Source organism: Macrotis lagotis, chromosome 1 (assembly GCF_037893015.1).
Source record: "Macrotis lagotis isolate mMagLag1 chromosome 1, bilby.v1.9.chrom.fasta, whole genome shotgun sequence".
NCBI classification, from domain to species: Eukaryota; Metazoa; Chordata; class Mammalia; order Peramelemorphia; family Peramelidae; genus Macrotis; species Macrotis lagotis.
The window spans coordinates 584,969,931-584,976,366 of NC_133658.1; the positions used below are offsets into that span (position 1 = coordinate 584,969,931).

The window sequence follows — 6,436 nt, forward strand, 5'->3', positions numbered from 1 at the left end:
TTACCTTCATTGCTATACTAGGAAGCATACCAGCTGTATGCTGTTCTTAGGCTACCCCATTGGAGTTGTTGATCTCCACCCCATCAAGACCAAAGAACTTGTCATCTATGATGCACCTAATCCAAAACTGGAGCAAGAGTTTTAAGCCTTTCTGGGGGCTGCTCATTTTATCCCAAAGTTTTCTTCCTTCATATGCAGCCACTGAGGAACTATTTCTTTTATTCTAAAAAGTGCATCTCATGCCAACAGTCTCAGTTTCACTAGCATGAAAATGTTTTGTAGGATGTGAAGTAGGTATTGATGTCTGAATCTCTGCTAGTAATTTATAGTGGGCAAAACCCATTATTTCTTATAATGGATGCTTTGCTAAATGGTACTGAAGTTGTGCTTAGCCATATAACAAGCTATAAAACATAATACTGAGGCATTAATTTCTTAATTCTTCAAGAACAATGCCATCTACAGAATGGAACTTAGCACAAATTGACAGAAGAGCTCTTTCTGTTACGCTGGAAGTGAAGAAGTTTCACAATAACCTCTACAACTATACTCCTACCACTTACATAGCTCACCAACCTCTAGTGGAAATGTTATCTTATGATAAACTGACATCCTTAGCCATGTCACCATGTGTGTACTGATGGAGTCTTCACTCAGAGTTCATGTCTCAATATCTGTCTTACTAGACTGAAAGAATAATAATAAATGCTGTAGGGGGTGGCTAGGTGGTACAGTAGATAGAGCACTGGCTCTGGAGTCAGGAGTACCTGAGTTAAAATCCAGCCTCAGACATTTAATAATTACCTAGCTGTGTGGCCTTGGGCAAGCCACTTAACCCCATTGCCTTGCAAAAATCTAAAAAATAAAAATGCTGATATTCTGAGCTTTTGCCACTGAAGATTCAAAATAACATGATATTATTGCCAATGGAAATTTTAATGTAATGCTTGGATCTCAGGTAACCTGATCTTGACTTGAGTATGGAGGGTTTGACCAACAGAAAAAAATAGTCTTGGCAATTTAGGTTTGTCAGAAGCATTAATTACCATGATTTAATAATAAAAATGTCTATTTTTGAAGAAGACCACAATATCAGGTGATGCCATATCATGCATGTGAATTGAATTTGAGTGAGGGGATGCTGTGTTGAGTCACCAACCTCACTTTCTCCTCCAGGGACATCTGGGTCTAGTGGCAAGATATGAATCAGGATGACTGGAGATGGCCCTGAATGTGAGGCAATCAGGGTTTAGTGACTTGACCAAGGTCTCACAGCTAGTAAATATCTGAAGCTGGATTCAAACTCTTAATTCTCTTGTCTCCAAAGCCAGTACTCTATTCACAGTGCCATTTAGCTGACCCTACCAGGATTTATCATCAATAAAAGGTGCTACTTAAGAGGAAATTGTGTTTTTTCCCCAGAAGATGATTATGACTTTATCATAGTTAACACTAAACACATCACGTGAAAATTCTTTGCATGAAATCACTAACTGGTAGCTATGTTGGGCAAACAAATTGATTTAGGTCTTCCTAAGACTGAAAACAATTAGAGTTTTGGAATTGCAAGGGACCTCAGAGATCATCTACTCTCTTATGTCAAAATGGTATAGATAGTATATTAATTTCCTTAAAGTCATTTACCAAAAAATTATTTTATTTTTTGTGGGAAGTGGATTTGGTTAATAATCTAACTTGATTTTATAGGACCATTCCAGTAAAAAAAAGATTCTTGATCATGAGAAATTACTCAAAAAGCCTCAAAGTATGTCTAGTTTTATCAACATAGCTCATTAGATACATTTCTTGTTCCAATAATTAGCATATGCCTTGCACATAGTAGATGCTTAATAAATGTTTAATGACTAATTTATGACAATGAGTCTGCATTTACCTAGGTTGAATTTAATAAATTTGTAGATAAGGACTTCACTTGATTTTTCACCAACATATTGAATCAACTTGCCAGTGATCAGGTCGAAAGTATGGTTTTGATTACTAAGACACTCTGAAATAGATCACTAGTAGGAAATTCATCCATAAGTATTACAATTTTTAAATTATTCAACAAGTCCCTTCATTTTCAACAGCAGGAGTTCTTTCTGCTTATTTACTAATAATATACCATCTCAGAAATTTTCTCGACCATTTCCATTTACCCCTAGGGAGGATTTATTGAATAAAATGTATATTCTGTAGTTTACTTGGTGAACCTATGCTTTGTTTAGTTAATTTTCACAATAATTAATTTTTACTAATATCTATGGGAGTGGTTCAAAACACATTTTTTTAAAAAAAATCGCTATTATCGCAGTTTTGGTTTCATATAAAGATTTAGAGTACAGATGGGTTGGTATGGCAAAACTATGTTGATCAATATTAAAAGTATTCCTCCTGGGAAGATTTGACAACAATTGAACCATTAGAAGAATTTCATCTAGATAAGTGCCATTGATTTTTAAAACTCTACCTTCAGAAGATTGTCTAGTACCACAAAGTAAAGGAAGCAATAATTCTTCTCGGCTAACTTCAGCTATTGAAGTGCCACCATCTGTCATCCACTGACATCAGCACAGAGTCAACCTTGGGAAAGGTCACCCTTTGCTGGTTAGCTAAGAGGAGTTGAGGTGGGGTAGGGAAGTCAAATAGTTCTTGGATTTTAATAAGGAAATATACAAAGTGACTATGCAAAGAGACAAATCGTTAGAAAATAAATTGAGGTTTATTATGGGTCAACCAGCAGTTCCATTATTGGTGAATATAGTATACCATAGCCCTGTTGACTGGAGCTATACATCACCCCTAACCCCAGACTTAAGATTACTGAGGATAAGAGGACCCTCAGGAAAACCAATAGGAATTATATGTGGGTCAATGGTAGCAATAGTCCCAAATGGAAATACTCAAAGGGTTTCCCCCATGGGAATTGGTTCAAGAGCTAGGTAGAAAAATAATGAAGCTACCATTTTTGTTTATATCCCCCCGCTTCTATTTTGGAAAGAGGAGTATAGATGACCCTGTGATCTAAGACTAGAGTTTTATTTGTACTTCTGAGATGAAATCTTCCCTAGTGGCTTTATCAAGAGTAATTGCAGAAATAGCATGAAGATGAGCTCAGGGCAAGGAGAACATGCCTTTCCTTTATTTTATAGAAAAGTTAGGAGTTAACTAATTAATTGATTCTTAGGAAATAGAAATGTAAGCAGAAAACCAGACCTTTGGACCTTGTTGAATTTGTCTGCCACAAAGAAGACACATAGAGTCAGTAAAGGATTTGGATTTTTTAAGATGATTTATAATAAAATCACATCTGGCTTCTGCACTTCGGACTTTTCCCCCCTTTTTTGCTGTAATGTTTCTTAAATGAGGCTTTTATGAGGAAAGAATTTATGGTAATGTTCACTGATACTTATATATTGGAAGATCATAGAATTTAAAGCTGTAAGAGACCATCTAGTCACATCCTAATTTTCAGATGAGAAAACCAAATCCTAGAGATGGGAAATAACTATTTCAAGGTCATACAGATCATATGGACAGATCTAGATTTAGAATACAGGCCTCTGATATCAGACTCAGTCCTCCCTCCCCTATGACTAGTCCCAAAGGGAATTTAGACATGAAACTTGGGACTGTTCTCTGTAGAAACTGAGCTAAGCTATGAATCTTATCCCTTTCACTTTCTCTGAGACTGAGGTGGTATGGGGGTGGGGTGATTCTTTCCATGTGCTGGCTGAGTAAGTTTGTATAGGTGTGATTATACCTCCCAGAGTAAAAATTTCTTTGTAAAAGCTAATTTGAATGGGATTAAATGGAACTGGGATAAAGAGAACCATCTCTATAATTTGGGTACTGGAGTTATTTGCAAGGAACCTAGATAACCCTAAAATCCCTTTCTAAAAACCCCTAAAATTTCCTTCCACAGATGAGGCATTGCAGATGTTGCCATCTGGAGTCTTCATTTGGTTCTGCCTGCTGAACAGTAATACCTGCCTCCTCCAACCTCCCAGCCTAGGCATCTGTGGCTATGCATAGCCAATCCCAACATGAACCTGGACATCTCCATTGATAACTAGTCTTTGGACTGTATTACTTTCAAGCTCTTTGAAGACATGGTTCCAAAGATAGCAGAAAACATCCGTGCTCTGAGCACTGGAGAGAAGGGATTTGGTTATGATGAATCCTGTTTTCACAGGATCCTTCTTGGGTTCATGTGCCAGGGTGATGACATCACACACCATAGTGGTATTGGTGACAAGTCAATCAATGGCGAGAAATTTGTTGATGAGAACTTCATCCTGAAACATACTGACCCTGGCATCGTGTCCATGCAAATCCTAGACCCAACATAAATGGCTCTCAGTTTTTCCATCTGTATTGTTCAGGCTGATTGGTTGGATGGCAAACATATGGTCTTTGGCGAAATGAAAGAAGGCATGAACATTGTGGAAACCATGGAGAATTTTGATTCATGGGATGGCAAGACCAACAAGAAGATCACCATTTTTGACTGCAGACAACTCTCATAAGTTTTTCTTTGTTTTTTTTTTTTTTTATCTTAACCACCAACCATTCCCCTGGTGCTGGAATGGACAGCCCTAAACTCCATCTGGTCTTATATCATGTAATCATTGTGTTCTTACTTGCTACAATTCTCAGATTTCATTTTCTTTTTTCTTCCACAATTCTGGCTAGACAACAGAAAAATCAGAACTATGAAATACACTAAACTACAAAAAACCAAACTAAAACAAAACAAAACAAAAAAGAAGAATACAGAAGACTCCCAAGGGAGTGGTGAAATGAAACATGACCTTCAGACATTGGGGGTCAGGATGATCCATGTTAAACGAAAGTATAGTAAAGCAAAACAAATTTCCACATTGGCCATTGATCAGAGTTCCTAAGTCTTTCAAAGCTGTTTGACTTTACAATATTGTTGTCTTTGTACAAATTGTTCTCTAGGGTCTGCTCATTTCACTCTGCATCAGCTCTTATAAGTGCTTCCAATTTTCTGAGACATAATCCCCTTTATCATTTCTTATTGTACAGTAGTATTCTATCACATTTATATACCACTACTTGTTCCGATATTTCCCAATTGATGACTACCCCCACAATGTCTTATTCTTTGCCATCAGAAAAAGAATTATATTTTTGTCCATCCTTAGAATTTGTTTTGTTTAGGATTAAAACCTCCCTTAAACTATCCTCCCTATTATCGACCTTCTTCTTTTTGTACCCAGCTCTGTGTGTGTGTATGTATTCTTTCTATCTTTGATAAATTCAAATGAAAGTGAAGTTTGAATGTCAGTTGCTCCTCCCATTTTGCCTTATTTGTATATTTTTCTACTTAGACTTTTGAGATAATTTTATGTGAGATATGTGAGATAATTTCCCCTAACCTTCTTCTTCCTTCCCTCTATAGTATGTTTTCCTTCCCCTCCTTTTCTATCTTTCTTTTAAGATCTTTTAGATATAACAGAATCATTCTTAGGCCTTCAAATTAGATTATCTCTATGACCCTGAAGATGATGTTCATAGGAGTCAGAGGGAACACATTATCATCTTCTTATATAAGTTGCAAACAGTTTGTCCTTGTTTTCATCCTTTTTATCGTTATGCTTGTTCATATATGTTAACCTTTTTTTATGTTTCTCTCATTCCTCTGTTTGTATTTCAAAGTTGAGGCAGTTAGGTGAACTAGTGGATGGTGTGCTGAGCTTAGAATTAGGAAGATGAGCTCAAATATGGCCTCATATATTTCCTGTGACCCTGGATAAATTATTTCATCTCTCCTAACTTGATTTCCTCATCTATAAAATGGAGATCTAAATAGCTCCTTTCTCACAGAAGTGAGGATCAAATGAGGTAATATTTGTAAAGTGCTTGTACAACATCAGGAATACCTACCTAGAAGTCCTTTATGTCATTAAAGACCCATTTCTTCCCTCTCCCCACCATAGTTCTCTATTTAGTTTTTCTGGGCCAACTATTCTTGGCTATAAGCTTGTATCTTTTACCTTCAGAAATCTCTTATTCCAAGCTCTGAGCTCCTTTTGAGTGAAGGCTGCTATATCATGTATGATTCTGATTGTAATCCTTTGCATTTTCTTTCTGATTGCTTGCAAATTTTTTCTTTGACTACAATCTGTAGATTTCAACTGTATTGATTTTGGGAATTTTCATTTTAGTATTTCTTTCAGGAGATAACCAGAGGATTTTTTCATTTTCATTTTCTTCTGATTCTATTAGATCTAATGGCTTTCTTTTAAGATGTTTTTGAAATATGCTGTCTAGGCTCTTTTTTTTGGTCATGGCTTTCAGGTAGTCCAGTAATTTTTTTACTTTTTATTTTACAAATTTTACAAAAATGTTTAAATATTTTTTTAAAATAACATTCATTAATTCATATTCTTTTATTTTTCTCCTGTGA

At 36.0% G+C, this 6,436-nt stretch overlaps 1 pseudogene; it reads left to right on the forward strand.

The window, feature by feature from the left end:
* Positions 1 to 4,031: 4,031 nt before the first annotated feature.
* LOC141521597 (peptidyl-prolyl cis-trans isomerase A-like) lies at positions 4,032 to 4,529 on the forward strand (annotated as a pseudogene).
* The last annotated feature ends 1,907 nt before the right edge of the window (positions 4,530 to 6,436 follow it).